General features: G+C 38.7%; 1 pseudogene; it reads left to right on the forward strand.

Annotated features, from left to right (window-relative positions):
- Positions 1 to 3,592: 3,592 nt before the first annotated feature.
- On the forward strand, positions 3,593 to 13,334 carry LOC126071336 (60S ribosomal protein L32-like; annotated as a pseudogene).
- The last annotated feature ends 6,941 nt before the right edge of the window (positions 13,335 to 20,275 follow it).

The following is a 20,275-nucleotide window of genomic DNA, read 5'->3' on the forward strand; positions in this document are numbered from 1 at the left end:
CATGGAGCTGCTGGTTCATTTGAACCACTGATCTTTTGGTTAACAGCCAAGTGGCTAACCATTGCGCCACTAGGACTTCTGAAGGGGACAACACAGACAAGCAGAAAAGAGCATAAACGTTTGAGTTGGCTGCATCTGGGATTGAGTCCTGCCTCTGCCCCTTACTGTGTGCGCATAGGTGGTTACCCAGTTCTCATCTGTAAAGAGGAGATAATAATAGTGTCTATGTCATGGTTTGTATGCAAAATATGATTATTATTATCATATGTTTAGGAATCCTAAAGGGAAATAAGCAACCTCGTGTTAGAAACTAGTAAAACTGATAATTGCTTAGTTCTTTCTCAGGTCTAAAATTTGAACATGTTATGATTAGTTTTTGAAGTGTATTTAAGGGGTAGTCTGGGTGTGTTAACTCTATTCAACAGCAATGCTAACAAGGTCAGCATCTAGGATTAAACTCCACGACACTCAGTGAATTCGAAACAGAAAAACTCTGTTCCAAAACCATTTCCAGCCACCAGTGAAAATGCTTGTTCGGGGTCATCAGGTAGTTTGCTCCCGAGACTGGGACGATCCAAGGATGCAGTCCAGCTCTGCCAACAGAAACTCATAATTCTAACTCCATTTCACCAGGCTTTAAATTGGGAATCCTGATTTGTCTATTATTATATTAGAAGTGTTTTGCATATTTGTTGTTGTTGTTGTGTATCGTTGAGTCAATTCTGACTCATAGTGACCCCACAGAACCGAGTAGAACTGCCCCATGGTTTTCCTAGGTTGTAATCTTTATGGCAGCAGATTGCCAGGTCTTTTCTCCCTCATAGCTGCTGCTAATGGATTTGAGCCACCAATCTTTCGATTAGGAGCCCAGTGCTTAACCATTGCACCACCAGGGCTCCTGTTTTGCATATAGAAAGGTAGTAATGATGTACAATGTATATTTTGTGAATGCATGAATGACTGACTGTGTTAATAAATGAATATCTAAACAAAGGTAGATTAACTGCAGCTCTGTTGCCCAAATCCTGTATGGAATTTACTGACTGTATTTCACCTGGCATGTATAGCAAACCAGTTAACCGTCTGCCTTTGAGTTGATTCTGACTCATGGCGACTCCATTTGTTTCAGAATAAAGCTGCGCGTATGAGTCAGAATCGACTCGACGGCACTGGGACTGGGTTAGTGTAGAACTGAATGTAGGGTTTTCAGCAGCTGTGACTTTTCAGAAGTAGATCACCAGGCCCTTCTTCAGAGGTGCCTCTGGGTTGATTTGAACCTCCAACCTTTCAGTTAATAGCCAAGTGCTCAACTGGTAGCACCTCCCAGGGACTCCTATATACTGGATTATATTTTGTGCATATTATATGTATACGTACATATACAGTGTTTTGTCTCCCCAGCTTGCTTGTGAATTCCTTATAAACAAGGAGTGTGACCTGGGCCTTTGCCTCCCTCACAGCCCCATTGCAGCACTTTGCACATAAGAGGACTTAGTGCCTGGAGTTGAGAAAGCCCACTTTGGAAGCCAAGGGTACCATATCACTATTGTCATTGCAATAAACGCAATGTAGAGATCTAAAAGAGTTGAATATACCTCCTTAAACACCTAATTTACTTCTCAGAGGCACCTAACAAGAGTAATAATCTCACTCAGAGGCTTCTTGTTCTCAAAAATAGCTTTTATCCATAAATGGCATCCCTGTGGCTCCATGGTTGTTAGTATTTTCTCATAGTCAGTGCCTGTGGATGTGAACAGACACTGTGGGTTCACACTCTATTATTCAGTGTCACACCTCTCTTTCTCTCTACATACATATATATGTATACATACAGTGATTTATATATATATGTATTAAATTATATATATATATATATATAAAATCACTGCTTCTTTTAAAAAATGCTTATTCTTTTTTTCAAACAGAACCGCCTCTCCCTTCTTTCTCTATGGGCCCTTGTCTTATTTTATATGGAAATTTGGCCCCTCCTTTCACATACTAATCTTGGGTAGGAGCTACTCTCAATCCAGCTCAGAAGACCAATACTGTTTACATGAAATTGTTTAATAATACCCCATGGTCCCCTCCCTTTTCATACATCACCACCCTCCTTCCAAAACTCCATATCGCCTTTTCTTTTACGTTCCACATTCACATCAGACATCCAGCCCTAAGTCTCACCAGCCGTATAAATAAACTTGGGAAATTACTTATCTTTTCTGAAACTTACTTTTCTCATTTCTAAAAATAGGGAATGATAATATCAAACTCATAGGTTGCTATGAGTATTACGTAAAATAGTGTAAAAACTGCCTAACACAGTGCCTGACACGAAATGGACCTTCAACAATATAGCATGTTATAAGGGAGGGTGTTCTCTGTTACCAGATGGCACACACACACACACACACAAAACAGAGCAAAAACTACATAACTACATAATTGCCTCTTTGAACTCAGTCAACCTGCAAGGGTAGTTAAGAAATTTTATAGGTATCTAGAGACAATCTGGAAACCCTGGTGGTGTAGTGGTTAAGAGTTCGGCTGCAAACCAAAAGATCAATAGTTCAAATCCACCAGGTGCTCCTTGGAAACCCTATAGGGCAATTCTGTTTTATAGGGTTGCTATGAGTCAGAATTGACTTGGCTACAATGGTTTTGGTTTGGGGTTTTTAGAAGGCAGTCTACTTTCAAAAAAATCAGCCATAGAAAACCCTGTTGAGCACAGTTCTACTCTGACACATTTGGGGCCTCCATGAGTTGGAATCAACTGGATGGCAACTCTACTACTATTGTTTTTTAAATGCCGTTTGAATTCATCAGTGAAACCTGCAGGGCTGTGGGAGTGAGTAGAAATCAAGTCCTCGGGGTGCTGAAGCACCTTGTTCCTGCTTTTCCCATGAGCCCTCAGAAGACATTCATCCAGAAGTTCTTTTCCTGCCAATTCAGAGACAAGCATTGTTTTAGTGTTTTTCAGCCACCCCTTTATTCAACTCTGTTCTCTCCGTCAGCACCTTCCTCCCATTCAGATCAAACTACCTCCCGTTAAGCCTTAAATCTTTGCAATTCTTTCTTTGCTGGTATTTGCTGCTAATGGCTTTTCCAAGTTGAATATCAATTTTCAAGTCAATGACTCATGAGAGTAATTGTTAAGCATAATTCCAGAATGTGTTGAGGACATTTTTGAAGAATACATTTTCACAAAAGACGTTCAGTGCACAAAATTTGTTTTGGTTTAGCTATTTTGCAAACTGATGGCTAAAATGTTTTTTGTTCGTTTTCTTTCGTTGTTTTATCCTGATACGAAATCTGAGTGAAGATCTTCTTTGACAAAGAGTTCAAGTTGCCCTACAAATATTATTAATCATAATGTAACAATGTGTGATAAAAGTTTCCCAATACCTGACAAATTTGATACCTGAATGCTGAGAGACTTGTTGATGATTTCTTTCATTTATTTCATAAATATTTGTTACATGTTTACCATATTATGTGTTTATCATATTTTGTGAGTGCTGGAATTCAAATGTAAAAAAGATGGATATGGCCTTTGCTCTCAGAAAGTTTATAATATCATCTAAATAAAACAGCCATGGTGAGTCAAAGTCTCTGTGAGCTGATGGGGTAAGTCCTAAAAAAAATCACAGCATAAGAGGCTTGGAAGAAACCTCAAATCTGACAGGGAGTTCCTTCCTTGACTTGGCGTACAAGGTTCTCCTCCATGCCCCAGCTCCATTTGACCTTCACAGGAACAACATCGCATAGCGGTTTAGAGCCAGTCTCTGGATTCTGGCTCCCTAGGATTTGAACTCTCACTTTGCCACTTAGTAGCTGTGTGCCTGGGCTAGTTAAGTTCATTGCTTTGTGCCTCAGTTCCTTCATCTATAAAATGGGAATAATGATATCCTTCTCAAATATTATCATTAAGAAGATTAAATAAATTAATGCTTAAAAAATGTTTAAAACAGTGCCTGAATCATAGTAAGTACAATATAAACGTTTGCTGAAAAGTAAGTTTTTTCCTTCTTCTACCACTTTCACAAGAGTACCTTGGGTTCTGTTCACTTTAAATATCTTGATGAAACCTTAAAGCACCACAAGTTGTTGGACATATGTCCATTAGTAAATTTTTTTATTATTCATTATTAATTTATTGGGCATCTCCTATAGGCCAGGTGCTGTTACAAAATTATGGGATGCAGTGTAAAAAGCATGAATATACGGTCGAACACACCTTAGTGGAATTCTGGCTCAATCATGGACCAGCTTTGCGACCTCGAGCACGTAACTTAACCTCTCGAGCCTCACCTGGGAGTTACCTAAAATGGAGATGTGATATCTTCACAAAGACTGTGGTAAGGATTAGATATGGTCAGCATATAAAGAGTTTAGCAAAGTGCCAGCCATTTGATGGACACTTGATAAGGAGGAACTAGAAGAGGTAAAGAGGAGCCCTGGTGGCACAACGGTTAAGCACGCTGCTGCTAATCGAAAGGTCGACAGTTCAAACCCACCCGGTGGCTTCGAGAGAGAAAGACCTGGCAGTCTGCTTCCATAAAGATCACAGCCAAGAAAACCCTATGGGGCAATTCTACATGGGTGGCTATGAGTCAGCAATGACTCAACGGCAATTAACAGCAGACGAGGTGAAGGAGGAAGAGGAGTAGAGTAATCTTAAAAAAGATACCGTTATTTACTGAGAAAACTGAGGTCCAGTGTCCTTAGTCCCCACCCTCCTATCTTGCCTTTTTCAGGATCCTTTTGTGCCTGTATGAGATGCTCACCTCAATTCCAGAATCCTCACTGACAACTCTCCATCTCTGAACTCCGCTCTTAGCCAGCCCCTAGGACTGATTGCTGAAGCTCTGACCATCTTTCAAGTGTCATCTATACTTTGTTGTGTCCACTCCAGTAGATCACAAATCCATTGGGATCAAGGGAATGTGCTTTACTCAGAACTCTTTTTACTTAATTTTAGTAGGATCCCAGGCCTTGTGGTAACTCTTCCAGAACTTTGCCTCTTTAGCTCTCACCCTCAATAGATGTTCTATTTCACTGGTGAGGTAGGGAGGGAGGGAGAACTATCAGGTATAAATACTCTCAGCCTCCCACTGAGCTGTATTTTCTGCTGCCTTATTTCCAAGGAAGCAATGTGCCACCTGTTGTGTGAGGCACACAGTTCTACTTGTGCTCCTAGACCTACCTTTAAGAGCTTTCCAGTATAGCACAACAGTTAAGGGCATGTACTCTGATGTCAGACTGCCTGGGTTTGATTCCTGCTTCTGCCCTTTAGGGATTGTGTAATCTTTAGCAATTTACTACTCTGATTTTTTACCTTAGTTTCCTCTTCTAAAGAATGAGGATAATAATATTAATACTCCTCTGGGTGACCATAAGGATTAAATAAGCTGATATGTGAAAACTACGTACCATCTTAGCACATGGTTTGCACTCAGCAAAGGTTAGCTATTATTGTCTTCAATCACCATCACCGCCTTACTTTCCATTGCCTCCCTGAGGTGCTGCTAGATTCCAGACCCACCAGTCAACTCACTCTGCTCTGGCAAAGATCACCAGTGACTTCTTTGGTGCTTATCCTATTTGATCTCTCTGAAATTTGACGCTATTGACACTCCTCTTTTGGAAAAATCCCTCCCCATCTTCTTAGCTTCAGTAACTTTACTCTCTCCTGGTTCTCTTTCTATTTCTCAAAAATTCCCTTCTCTCTCTTTCATCAGCTTTAGTTCCTCTTCTCACTTCTTTAGTATTAGTATTCTTGAATATTCTCTCCTTTACGTCATCTCTTCTCATAGGATCTGTGCTATATCTTCAGCTTTCATCTCTTGCTTGAACTTGAGACTCAGATACTCAGAGCCAACTGCTTCCTGGACTTCTCTGCTTGTACCTTCAGATCAACCAGATATCTTCCTCTCTTCTCTCTCTTACTTCAGTTCATGGCCCAACTGTCCAACCAGTCATCCAAGTTACACATCTCAAGGCCATTCTTGATTGCTTAGCCACAGATCTAACCAATTATCCAGACCAGATTCAACCTCCCTTACTCGTAATGTGTAGTGGTTAAGAGCTTGGCTGCTAACCAAAAGGTCGGCAGTTCAAATCCACCAGCTGCTCCTTGGAAACACTATGGGGAAGTTCTACTCTATCCTATAGGATCGCTATGAGTCGAATCAACTCAACAGCAACGAGTTTGATTTTTTGTTTTATTCGTAATAAGCCAGCTTCCCCTCTCCATCTTCCCCACCTCTCTGCCAGTCCAGACTCTCATGATCTCTCCCACTTGGACTATTGAAAACCTTCCCTATCAGGTCTACAACCTCTGGTTTCTTACTACAGATAATCCAGTCTGCACACAGCTTCCAAAATGTGATCATTATAACACAAAAATTTATTATTTTCTTATCCAAACCAAAAAACCTGCTGCTGTTGAATGATTTCAACTTACAGCAACCCTATAAGAAAGTAGTACTGCCCCCATAGGGTTTCCAAGGAGCAGATGGTGGGTTTGAGCTGCTGACCTTTTGGTTTGCAGTCAAACTCTTATCCACTCCACCACGAGTGTTTCCAGATTGCCTCTAGATACCTGTAAAGTTATTTTTCTGCTTTACACACTGGGAAAATTTAGGCTTAGAGAGGATTAGTAACTTGCCCAAGGTCACCCAGCCAATAAGCACAGTCGCTGGGATTTGAATTCAAGCAGTATACCACCAAACTCTGTGCACTTAACCATTACTCTTCTGCCTGTGAGTCTAACAGCAGTAATGGTAACATCTCTTAAGATTTTCTTTGTACCAGCACTGTTATAAATACATTATATGTATTATTTCATTTAATCTCACAACACCTTCTATGAAGTAGTATGATTTCTCCTTGACTACCTAAGCAAGTGAACTTTGCTTAAAAAAAGTCAAATAAAAATTCATATTGGTAACGTTGAATAATCTGGCACTGAAAGCTCACTTCAAACAGTATATGTTTACTCTTCTAAGAATCTTGTTCCAGAATTACCTAGAATTGCAGATTCCTCAGACGATCTAACACAAACTTTCAGGCACCTTTTGAGTTTGAGAGTAGAGGGTCACCTATCTTTATTCAGTCAACTATCCATATTTTAAGGAGTTGTGGTGGTGCAGGGGGTAAAGCACTCGGCAGCTAACCAAAAGGTCAGCAGCTCAAACCCACCAGTCACTCCATGGGAAAAAGATGTGGCAGTCTACTTCTGCAAAGATTTATAGCCTCAAAAAAAACCCTACGGGGCAGTTCTACTCTGTCTTATGGGGGCTACTGAGTTGGAATCTCTCAGTGGTAGTAGGTTTGATTGTGTTGGTATCCACACATTCAACAAACATTTATTGACTACCTATTATATGACAGATATTAGATAAATCAAAGAATATTTCTACCCTTAAGGAAATAAAAAACTAGAAAAAGGAAAAAAACTGTTGAATGTTCATTGAAACCAATGAACACAATAAAGTGTGACCAGTAATGTAGCAGAGAAGTTAAGAGAATGGATTCTATAGCTAAACAGGCTTTGTTGAAAGTGTGACTTCACCACTTGCTGTGTGACCTTATGAAATTCATTTAAACTAGTTATGCATCAATTCCTTCACAGCACATACCTCATAAGATTGCCGTGGGAATACCAAAACCAAAAAAAAAACAAAAAACATTGCTGTCAATTCAACTCATAGTGACTCTATACAGGACAGAGTAGAACTGACCCAATTAGAGTTTCCAAGGAGCAGCTGGTGGATTCAAACCACCGACCTTTTGGTTAGTGGCTGTAGCTCTTAACCACTGCACCAGTGTTATTATATAAAGAACTGATATCCGTGCCCAGGACATATAAACACTAAACAAAGGGCAGCTATGGTGGTGCAGTAGTTAAAAGCTTGGCTGCTAACCAAAAGGTTGGCAGTTCAAATCCAACAGCCACTACTTGGAAACCCCATGGGGCAGTTCTACTCCCTCCTATAGGGTTGCTGTGAGTCAGAATCGACTGGATGGCAACATGTTTTTTATGGGTGTAATCACAGCCCTGGTGGCACAGTGGTTAAAGCACTTGGCTGCTAACCAAAAGGTCAATGATTCTAACCCACTAGCCGCTCCAAGGGAGAAAGATGTGGCAGTCTGCTTCCATAAAGATTTACAGCCTTGAAAACCCTATGGGACAGTATTACCCTGTCCTATAGGGTCCCTATGAGTTAGAATCAACTCAACTGCAACGGGTTTGGTTTTTGGTTTTTTATGGGTATCATAAAGGAGCCCTGGTGGTGCAATGGTTAAGAGCTCAGCTGTTAACCTAAAGGTTGGTTGTTCGAACCCACCAATAACTCCTCAGGAGAAAAGACCTAGCAATCTGCTCCTGTAAAGACAATAGCCTAGGAAATCCTATGGGACAGTTTTAACCTGTCATGTAGGGTCACTAAGAGTTGGAAAGGACTCAACGGCATACAACAACAACATGGGTATCATGTAGAGTTCCCAGGTGGTGCAAACAGGTAAGCACTAAACTACCAATCAAAAGGTTGGCAGTTTGAACCCACCCAGTGGCACCTCAGAAGAAAAGCCTGGTGGCCTACTTATGAAAGGTCACAGCCTTAAAAACCCTATGGAACAAAGTTCTACTGTGCAACACTCGGGGTTATCATGAGCTGGAATCGACTTAACAGCAACTGTTTTTTTTGGAGATATATATTTATATATATATATATATATATCTCCAAGTGTGTGGTTCAATGGTAGAGTTCTTACCTTCAATGTGATAAACCAGGTTTGATTCCTGGCCAAGGCCCCTAATGTGCAGCCACCACCCATTTGAGTTGTGCATGGGGTCACCAAGAGTCAGAGGCTGGCTCTACAGCAGCTAACAACATCAACATGGCTATTAGTAGTAGTATTAGTCATCATCACATTACAGTATAAGGGTACGCTGGTTTTGGAAAGCAGCAGCAAAAGCAGGAGTGGGTTATTTTATGGTGGGGGAGGAGAAGGAGTTCAGATGAGACCTTAGAGAAATGGTAACTTTAGATGAGTTCTAAAAGATGAGGAGGTGTTTGCCAGGTAGACAAGAAGGGAAAATGTAGACGGACGAGTTTAAATCAGGGTATGATAGATAACTCCAAAGGGTCAAGGCAAAGAGTTGGTGTATATGCGTATGTATATATATTTTATATATATATTATATTGTCAGCATCTTGCTTTGGAGATCTACAGCCATGTAAAATAGGAACATAACCAGGGTAGAGAAGTGATGCTCTCATTACGATTATGGATCTCTGAAAGCTATCATTTGAAACCATGTTTATTATTAGGCATAATAACACCTTCTCCTGTATTTGTATAACATCATTTCTGAACAATTTTAAGATGCTATCTCAGTAATCTTTATAACAAACCTTGGAGGTCTGGCCAATTATAATCATCCCAATTCTTCATAGGGGGAAACAAAAGTACAAGGAAGGGAAGGCAGAAATCCAGGGTTCTTCAAAAGCTGTTGCTGGATCTAAAAATGAAACCCTAATTTGCAGGTCACTGAAGAATTCAAAATAACAAAATCACACTGATTCTACACCGTCCCCATCTTTCTCTTGTCTTTGCTAGCATACAGAAAAATGCTATAATTAAACAGGCTAGAGTGGTGGCATAGTGGTTAAGTGCTACGGCTGCTAACCAAAGGGTCAGCAGTTCTAATCCGCCAGGTGCTCCCTGGAAACTCTATGGGGCGGTTCTACTCTGTCCTATAGGGTTGCTATGAGTCGGAATCGACTCGACAGCACTGGGTGGTTTTGTTTTTAGAGTGGGGTTAAAAGACAGGTTTGTGATGAGGAGCAGAATGTACATATTGCGGATAGGCTGACAAGTTTGCCAGAAGAAAAATGTATTTAAAATTTTTTGATGGTGCATAACTTACCTATATTGAAGTGCACAAGTAATAGTTGTACATCTTGATGAATTACAACATAGGAATACATATGTAAGACATAAAATTGCCAAAATCAAGATATAGAACATTTAGCATCTCAAAAGGCTCTTGATCCCCTAACCAGTGGACAAATTCTGCAGTGCTAAGCCTTCTTTCTGCATTTATCACCATATCAAAGAACCAAACCTGACCCTTCGAGTAAATTCTGACTCATAGCGACCCTACTGGAGAGAACAGAACTACCTCATAGGGTTTTCAAGTCTGTAATCTTTTACCTAAGCCGACTGCCACACCTTTCTCCTGTGGATTGGTTGGTGGGTTCGATCCGCTGATCTTTCAGGTATCAGCTGAGCACTTAACCACTAGATCACTAGGTCTTTTTATCATCATCCCAAGGCAGTCAAGTAGATTCTGACTTATAGCGACCCTATAGGACAGAGTAGAAACCCCACAGAGTTTCCAAGGAGTGGCTGTGCCGACCTTTTGGTTAGCAGCCAAGCTCTTAACCACTGTACCACTAGTTTTTCCTGATTTTGGACTTCAAAACGTGTCTTTGTATTCTTTTAGGACTGGGTTTTTTGGGTCTAACATTATGTCTATGATATTCATCCATGTTATTGCATGTAGCAGTATTTCATTCATTTAATTGTGTAAATACACCACGATTTATTTATCCAAAGGACATTTGAGTTGCTCCCAATTTTTGGCTTTTACAAATAAAGCTGCTATAAACATTTTTGTAGGTGTCTTTTGGTGAACACAATCATTTCTTTCTGTTGGATATACACATAAAAGTAGAATTGCTGAGTTATAGTTAACATTAATAGATAAAAATACTGTAGAACAATTTTCCAAAGCAGATATGCCAAATTACAGTCACACTAGCAACATAAGTTCCAGTTGTTCCACGATTTCACCAAAACCTGACAGTATCAGTCTTATCCATTTCAGCCATTCTAACGGGGGTGAATGAGCATGTCGTTGGAGTTTGAATTCGCATTTCCCCGATAACCAACAATGCTGAACTTTAGTCATTTGGATATCCTCTCTTGTAAAATGTCTCTTTGAGCTTTTTTTTCTTTCCATTTTTTAAATTGGTCAACTATCTCTTATTTATTTGTGGAAGTTCTTTAAATATTCTGGACATAGACACTTTTTCAGGATTTGTATTGCAAATATCATTTCTTGGTCTGTGGCTTGTTGTTTCACTCTTTTAATGGTGTTTTTATGAACAGATGTTCTTAATTTTAATTAAGTCCAATCAAGCAATCTTTTCTTTTATGGTTTGTGTTGATTTTCTATTTAAGAAATCATTTTTTAGCTGAGGCCTTGAAGATATTCTTCTATGGTTTTGTGTAGAAGCTTTGTTGTACTACTTTAACATTTAGAACTATGGTTCATCTCTAGTTTTTTAATATGGCTTTCCAATTGACTCAGTACAATTTCTTCACTACTCAGTTACAGTAGTGACTTTGTAGTAAATCAGGTAACCATATATGTATGGGTCTGTTCTAGACTCTCTGTTTTCTTCCATTAGTATATTTATCTCAACTGTGCTAACACCAGATCGTTTTAATTATTGTAACTTTATAGTGAGACTTGATATATAGTAAGCCTAAAACATTTATTCTTCTTCAAAATTCCTTTGACTATTCTAGGTTCAAAGAGCCCTGGTGGTGCAGTGGTTAAGTGCCCAGTTGCTAACCAAAAGTTGGTCGTTCAAACTCAACAGCCACCCTGCAGGAGAAAGGTGTGGCAGTCTGCTCCCATAAAGATTTACAGCTTTGGAAAAACTATGGGGAAGTTCTACTCTGTCCTATAGGGTTGCTGTGAGTCAGAATCAACTTGATGGCAACAAGTTTTGGGGTTTGATATTCTAGATTCTCTGAATTTCACAAAAATTTTAGAATCCTGTTGTCAATCTCTACAAAAGAGCTTTGTAAGATTTTGAGTAGGATTGCATTGAATCTATAGATCAACCTGGCAAGGTGTGACATCTTAATATACTGAGTTTTCCAATCAATAAAAAATAGGATTTCTTCCAGTTATTTAGGTCTATTTTAATTGTGCCAAACATATTTTATTATTTTTAGGGTAGAGATTTTGCACTTCTTTTGTTAGATTTATTCCTAACTATATGGATTTTTGGTGCTATTATAAGTGGTTTTGTTTTTTAATTCTATTTCCTAGTTGTTTGGTTCTAGCATACATAAATATGATTGTTTCAGATATCAACCTTTCACTTAGTGACCTCGCAAAATTAATTTGTTTTTATAATTTGTAGATTCTTTTTGATTTTCTACATACACTATCATCTCATACGTAAATAATGACAACTTTACTTCTTCCTTTCCAAATTTTATTACTTTTATTTTATTGTCTTGCCTTATTGTATTGGTTAATATAGAAAAATCACCGCTATTATTTGATATATGTTTGGGAAATGCTAGCCAGTGCAATCAGACAAGCAAGCAGAATGAGAAATAAGAAGGAAGCAAACTTAGAATAACTTGTAATGGATATAATTATAAACCTAAAATACACAAAACATTTAAATAAAAATTATTGCAAACAATAAGAAAACTCATTAAGATAACTAATCACAAATTTGATATAAAAGCCAATTACTTTAAGATTATCTGTCAAAAAGTAGAATGGAAGAAAATATCTCATTCACAATTACAAAAAATTGAAATTCTAGGCACGAATTTAATAAGAAAAGCATAAGAATTTAAAATTCCATGGAGATCAATAAAGAAGAGCTAAATATGTGAAAAGACATCTTTTATTTGGATAGAATATTCTGTAGTAGAAAAGACACTAGCCCTTTCTTCCTCATTGCTGCCTGCAGAGGTGGCAGCCATCTCCTACCCAGCATCACGGCCACCCTGAGACCTCTTGTGAAGCCCAAGATTGCCAAGAAGAGAACCAAGAAGTTCATCTGGCACAACTGACATTGTCGGGATTGCAACCAAAGTCACAAAACAATCTGTGAATAAATTGTTGAATGAGAAACTAATTTGCTCTGTAAACTTTCACCTAAAGCCCAGTTAAAAAAAAAAAGAAAAAAATTAAGCATAACTGGCAGAAACCCAGAGGCATTGACAACACGGTCTGGAGGAGATTCAAAGGCCTGTTCTTGATGCCCAACATTGGTTATGGAAACAACAAGAAAATGAAGCAAATTCTGCCCAGTGGCTTCTGGAAGTTTCTGGTCCACAATGTCAAGGAGCTGGCAGTGCTGCTGATGTGCAACAAATCTTACTGTGCTGAGATTGCTCAAAATGTTTCCTCCAGGAACCATTAAACCATCTTGGAAAGAGCAGCCTAACTAGCCATTAGAGTCACCAATCCCAATGCCAAGCTGTGCTAGAAAGACAGTGAATAGACAAATCATTTGTAAGTTTTATTTGTGTGTGATAAAACAATAAAAACTCTGAAAAAGAATTTAAAAAAGTGAAGAAAAGGATATTAGTTACCTTTGACTCAATCTAAAAGTGTAGTTCAGTTCCTATCGAAATAATAGGAACTCCTGGGTAGTGTAAACAGTTAAGCTCTTGGCTACTAACTGCCAATGGAAAAAAATGTTACCGGGTCCTGGGCCACCCCCAAGATTGGCTACATATCAACTGTTGTGGACCTACAGAGTTTTCATTGGCTGATTTTCAGAAGTAAATCGCTAGATCTTTCTTCCTAGTTAGCCTAGAAGCTCCACTGAAACCTGTTAGCATCATGCAACACACAAGCCGCCACTGGCAGACAGGTGGTAACTATACATGGGGTGCACTGAGTGGGAATCAAACCCAGGTCTTCCTCATGGAAGGATGAGAATTCTGCCACTGGACTACCAATGCCCTCACATCCTTGTAAATTACTAAAACATGAAAAGAGAAACCATAAAGTAACTAGAGGAAAGAATGGAATAATACTAATTTGAAAATAATTTAGACATGAGAAACACCCTTTTAATTATTTTCAAAATCCTCAAACCATAAAGAAAAATGTTAATATTGACATTTACATCTTAATATTTTAGATGTTCATCAAGTTTAAGGCTCTATGCAATAAAAAAGAAAGACAAGAACAGATTGGGAAAAACATTTGCAGTACATATGACAAAGTTAAGTATCCTTAATATATAAAAAATTTTAATAAATACATAAAAGATAAATAACCCGATAGAAAAAATGGGCAAGGGAGTTCACAGAAAAATATTAGTGGACAATTAACAAATAAAAAGGTACTCAGCCATATTCACATTTTAAAGCATGCAAATTAAAACAAGAAAATTAGTTGTAATGAATATTAATTATAAACTTAAATATACATTTTTTCCTATCCAAATGAAAACATTAAAAGGTTAGGTAAACCCAAGGACTTAAGGTAATAGACATTTTCATATATTGTCGATAGTACAAATTGTTCTAAATCTTTTGTAGGAAATTTATCAACGTCTAGCAAAATTATTAATAAGCATCTTAAAATTTCTCCTACCCATATACCTGCAAAAATGTCCAAAACTAAACGTACAGCAATTCTACAATTTGTTTCAGCATTGCTTTTAATAGGAAAACTGAAATCCTTTCAATGGCTATAAACGGAAGAACCTGTCACCAATCATTACCTCCACAGAGCGGAATTAGAGTAGGGAGGAAAGAAGACAGAAAAATGTTCTACCTTGTATCTTTCTATTCTGGTATATTGTTTGTTTGTTCTATCATGAACCCGTTTTACTGCTGTGGTAAACTAGTTTTAGAAAGTAATGAAGAATTGGAACTTTTACAGTTCCAGAAAAATGCTCAGAAATCTCAGAAAGGTTTTTTTTTTCATTTTATCTTTAATTTGTTAATGTTTTTTCTTCATAATCTAACTTAAATGAAATTCTTTTTGACTCTTTTTTGTTGTCGTTGTTCAAATTGCTAGTAATCCAGCCATTTTCTTTCCTAAGTCTTTGGTTTTATTTCATTTTCTTCTAAAATTTGTGCAATCATGATTCTGTGCACTCAAGAATTACATTGAGGTATTTAGAAAAATCACTCTGTTCAAAGTTGAGTTCTTTGCTTTTCAAGAAGGCACTAACCAACCTACCCTAACATGAAACAAGTCATAATCACGCAGTTGTAGTAACCCTTTCTTTTAATTACAATCTTAACCAAAAGGGTTAGGGATAAATACATAGTAGACAACATTGTTATTGGGCAATGCTCCACTTTAAACAATCCCACAGCCCTACTTTGAAGCTCCTTAGAAACATGATTCTCAGATAACAGAAAAATTATAGGCACTAATTATCAGTTAGCCTTAGATGTTAGTGTAACTTTAATGCCAACATGTGTATTTCTTTATTTTAGGGGAATATTATTGAAGTCAAAGTAACTATCTCACTTTGCTTAAAAACATGGTAGCATAAATTATTTGGTAAATGGAGAATGTGAAATTTAATTAACAGGCTTACAAATCTCGCAGAAGTTCTTTAAGCAGCGGATTAAAGAGGAGTTGATGAGACTCACCTAGCTGAAAGGCAGGAATGGCCCTGGGGCTCATCCTCCTCACGCCTTCTCACAATTGGCTTGCTATCTAACAGGCCTCACTGACCTTATGACCTCATTTCTCTTATGGACCTCCTATGGGTTGGAGAGGAGCCCTGGTGGTTCAGTGGTAAAGTGTTTAGCTGCTCACCCAAAGGTAAGTGGTTTGAACCCACCAGCCGCTCCTTGGGAGAAAGATGTGGCAGTCTGCTTCTGTAGAGATTATAGCTTTGGATACCCTGTGTGGCAGTTCTACTCTGTCATATAGGGTCGTTACAACTCAGAATCAACTCAACGGCAATGGGTTTGGATTATGGGTCCTGTGGGGGCGACAGAAGAAGCACAAGAAATTTGGAACAGCGAGTGGCCCATGGAGGACGTTAGGAGCCATTGTTATGGACTAAATTGTGTTTCCTGAAAATATGTGTTGTAAATCCTACCCCTATACCTGTGGATGCAATCCTATTTGGGCATAGGGTTGTCTTTGTTATGTTAATGAGGTCTATCAGTGTAGGATGTGTCTTAAGCCAATCACTTTTGAGATATAAAAAGAGCAGATTAAGTACACAAGCAATCAAACACAGATGGGGGAAGATAGATGTCACCTGAAAATTTACAAGGAACAGAAGCTGAAAAGATGTCAAGGATCTTCCCCCAGAGACGGTGGCCTGAATTTGGATTTCTAGCCTCCTAAACTGTGAAATCCTGGTAGTATAGTGGTTAAGAGCTATGGCTGCTAACCAAAAGGTCAGCAGTTCAAATTCACCAGATGCTTCTTGGAAACGCTATGAGGCAGTTCTACTCTGTCCTATAGGGCCACTATGAGTCAGAATTGACTCAGTGGCAATGGGTTTGATTTTTTTTGGTTTTAAGCCGTGAGAAACTAAATTTCTGTTTGTTAGAGCCATTTGCTAATGTTATTTCTGTTTTAGCAGCACTAGGAAACCCAGACAGTCATGTAGCCATAGTAGCTTTTGCCTACCTTGAGCAGAGGGGAGGCCATCACTACTTAGGCACTTGGTCTCAGGAGTGGGAACTGCAGAGTAAAAGGACCAGAGAGGAAATGCTGCATGAGCTTGACAGAGCTCATTACCTTAAAGGCCCATGTTTGGGATGCATTAATTACCATGTGTACCTTATTCATTTGGTCATTCATTTTCTTAAATAAATATTTATTTGATGCCTTTTTTTTTTTGTTATATATGACTGGCAACATGCCATGCACTAGGAGTGTAATGGAGAATCATGTGGCCTTCTTGACTTTCAGGAGCTCATAGCATTGACATTGACTAAATAAATAAATAAATAAACAAACTGATGATTAGGTTTTCCAAATCTTAAAGAGATAGTTAGAGGAGTCCTAGATTCAAGAGAAAACAGGGACTTTTTTATTTTTTTTCCGTAATGGATTCTTGGCCCAATGTTGAGGGGCTTTTAACTTCTTTGTGTTTACAAAAATGCTTAGCACAGAGTTAAGAGAAAGGACAAGGGAAAGGGGGCCCTGGATTTGAATCTGCAGCTTTCTGGGTATTTGAACTTGACTAAGGTTTTAGACCATCTATGTCCTAGTTTCTTCATCTATGAACTGGGGATAACAATACTGCCTGACTCACAGAGTATTTATGAGGAATAAATTAGCTAGTATACTTGTAAAGTTATATTAGTGCCTGGCTCATAGTGCTATCTTACATTTACATTTATATATTTCAGATTTAAAGAAATATTACTGGCTTTAATATTCAAAAAGAAAATATAAAATGAATTAATTAAAATTAATAAATGTTTAAACATTATTGTCGTTGTTAGTAGTGGGCAAGTTGATTCTAACTCATTAGTAGAACTCCTCCTCAGGGTTTTTAAGGCTGTGACTTTTCGGAAGCAGGTTGCCATCCCTGTCTTCCAAGGTACCCCTGAGTGGGTTTGAACCACCAACCTTTCAGCTAGTAGTTGAGCACTTAACCAACTAAAACCACCCAGGGACCATAAGCATCACTATAACCTAGACTTACGTCATTAATTACAACTCAATTTCACTTATATATTCAAGAAGGGATACATATGTGTTTTACTGTTTGGCAAGACACGAGGAAAACTTCCAATAGTTAAGAGTTGTAGCCACAATGTACTATCTATAAATCTGAAATCCAAACAGTTCAGGAAACCAAACTACCATGCAGTTATTTATAATTCGCATTTTTCTAATTTAATGTGAATTTAATCATAAATTTTACAAAAGAAATATTACTATCTGATAAGTTTGAGTATTTTTGCAGCAGCTTTCAATTTACCTCCCCCTCCCCCTTGGCAAGGAGTATGTGTATTTCCCTGACTTTGGGCTTGGCCAGGAGACTTGATTTGGCCAATGGAATGTGAGTAGAGAGCAATGGAATGGGAGCAGAGGCTTTAGATATACTTGTGCAGTTTGGGTTTGGCTGACCTCTAGCCTTCCTATGATTCACCACCAGAAGAGGCTACCCCCAGGGAACTGCTGATCCAAGAAGAATGGGAAGAAATGCAGAACAGCCTGGCCAGACTTCTGCCTGGAGTAAGTCTCCTCAATCCTATCTAAGCTCAGATGACCTGCAACCTGAAACAGAGTCATCCCACCCAGCCTACAGACCTATAAATAAGAAAAATATATGATTGCTTTTGTAAGCCAATGAGTTTTTGGAGTGTTTTGTTTTGAAGAATTGTCATGATAACAGGTAACTACTACAGGGTTGCTATGAGTCAGAATCAACTTCGGCAGTTGTTAGTTTACAATGTACTTGATTTTGGAGTGCTGCCCCAGACTCTTGTGGGTGTTGTATAACAGAGTGTGTGCACCCTATTTCCCTTTGTGTGGTTGACCATCAATTGCTCATATGCAAGTTCAAGTTGAAACTGAAGAAAATCAGAGCAAGTCCACGAGTGCCAAAGTACAACCTAGATTATATTCCACCTGAATTTAGAGATCATCTCAAGAGTAGGTTTGACATGTTGAACACTAATGACTGAAGCCTAGACGAGTTGTGAAATGACATCAAGGATATCGTATACAAAGAAAGCAAGAGGTCATTGAAAAGACAGGAAAGAAAAGACCAAGATGGTTGTCAGAGGAGACTCTGAAACTTGTTCTCAAACGTTGAGCAGCTAAAGCAAAAGGAAGAAATGATGAAGTAAAAGAACCGAACAGAGGATTTCAAAGGGCCTCTCGAGAAGACAAAGTAAAATATTACCATGACATGTGCAAAGAGCTGGAGATGGAAAACCAAAAGGGAAGAATACGCTCAGTGTTTCTCAAGCTGAAAGAACTGAAGAAAAAATTCAAGCCTTGAGTTGTAATAGTGAAGGATTCTATGGGGAAAATATTAAATGATGCAGGAAGCATCAAAAGAAGATGGAAGGAATACGCAGAGTCATTATACCAAAAAGAATTAGTCAACATTCAACCATTTCACGAGATAGCATATGATCAGGAACCAATGGCACTGAAGGAAGAAGTCCAAGCTGCTCTGAAGGCATTGGCGAAAAACAAGGCTCCAGGAATTTACGGAATACAAGTTGAGATGTTTCAATAAACAGATGCAGCGCTGGAAGTGCTAACTCGTCTGTGCCAAGAAATTTGAAGACAGCTTCCTAGCCAACCAACTGGAAGAGATCCGTATTTATGCCTACTCCCAAGAAAGGTGATCCCACCAAATGCAGAAATTATTGAACAATATCATTAATATCACACACAAGTAAAATTTTGCTGAAGATCATTCAAAAGTGGCTGCAGCAGTATATCCACAGGGAACTGCCAGAAATTCAGGCTGGATTCAGAAGAGGACATGGAACCAGGGATATCATTGCAGATCTCAGATGGATCCTGGCTGAGAGCAGAGCATACAAGAAGGATGTTTACCTGCGTTTTAGTGACTATGCAAAAGCATTTGACTGTGTGGATCATAACAAACTATGGATAACACCACAAAGAATGGGAATTCCAGAACACTTACTTGTGTTCATGAGGAACCTGTACATAGATCAAGGGGCAGTTGTTCGGACAGAACAAGGGGATACTGAGTAGCTTAAAATCAGGAAAGATGTGCATCTGGGTTGTATCCTTTCACCATATCTATTCACTCTGTATGCTGAGCAAATAATCTGAGAAGCTGGACTATAGGGAGAAGAATGGGGCATCAGGATTGGAGGAAGACTCATTAACAACCTGCATTATGCAGATGACACAACCTTGCTTGTTGAAAGTTAAGAGGACTAGAAGCACATACTGATGAAAATCAAAGACCACGACCTTCAGTATGGATTACACCTCAACATAAAGAAAACAAAAATTCTCACAACTGGACCAATAAGCAACATCATGATAAATGGAGAAAAGATCGAAGTTGTCAAGGATGTTATTACTTGGGTCCACAATCAACACCCATGGAAGCAGTGGTCAAGAAATCAAAAGACTCATTGCATTGGGCAAATCTGCTGCAAAGGACCTCTTTAAAGTGTTGAAAAGCAAAGATGTCACCTTGAAGACAATAGTGCACCTGACCCAAGCCATGGTATTTTCAATTGCATCATCTGCATGTGAAAGCTGGACAATGAATAAGGAAGATTGAAGAATTGATGCCTTCGAATTGTGGTGTTGGTGAAGAATACCATGGACTGCCAAAAGAATAAAAACAATCTCTCTTGGAAGAAGTACACCTGAAAGCTCCTTAGAAGTAAGATTGGCGAGACTGCATCTTACGTACTTTGGACATGTTGTCAGGAGGGATTAGTCCCTGGAGAAGGACATTATGCCTGGTAAAGTACAGGGTCAGCG

Source organism: Elephas maximus, chromosome 3, assembly GCF_024166365.1.
Source record: "Elephas maximus indicus isolate mEleMax1 chromosome 3, mEleMax1 primary haplotype, whole genome shotgun sequence".
NCBI classification, from domain to species: domain Eukaryota; kingdom Metazoa; phylum Chordata; class Mammalia; order Proboscidea; family Elephantidae; genus Elephas; species Elephas maximus.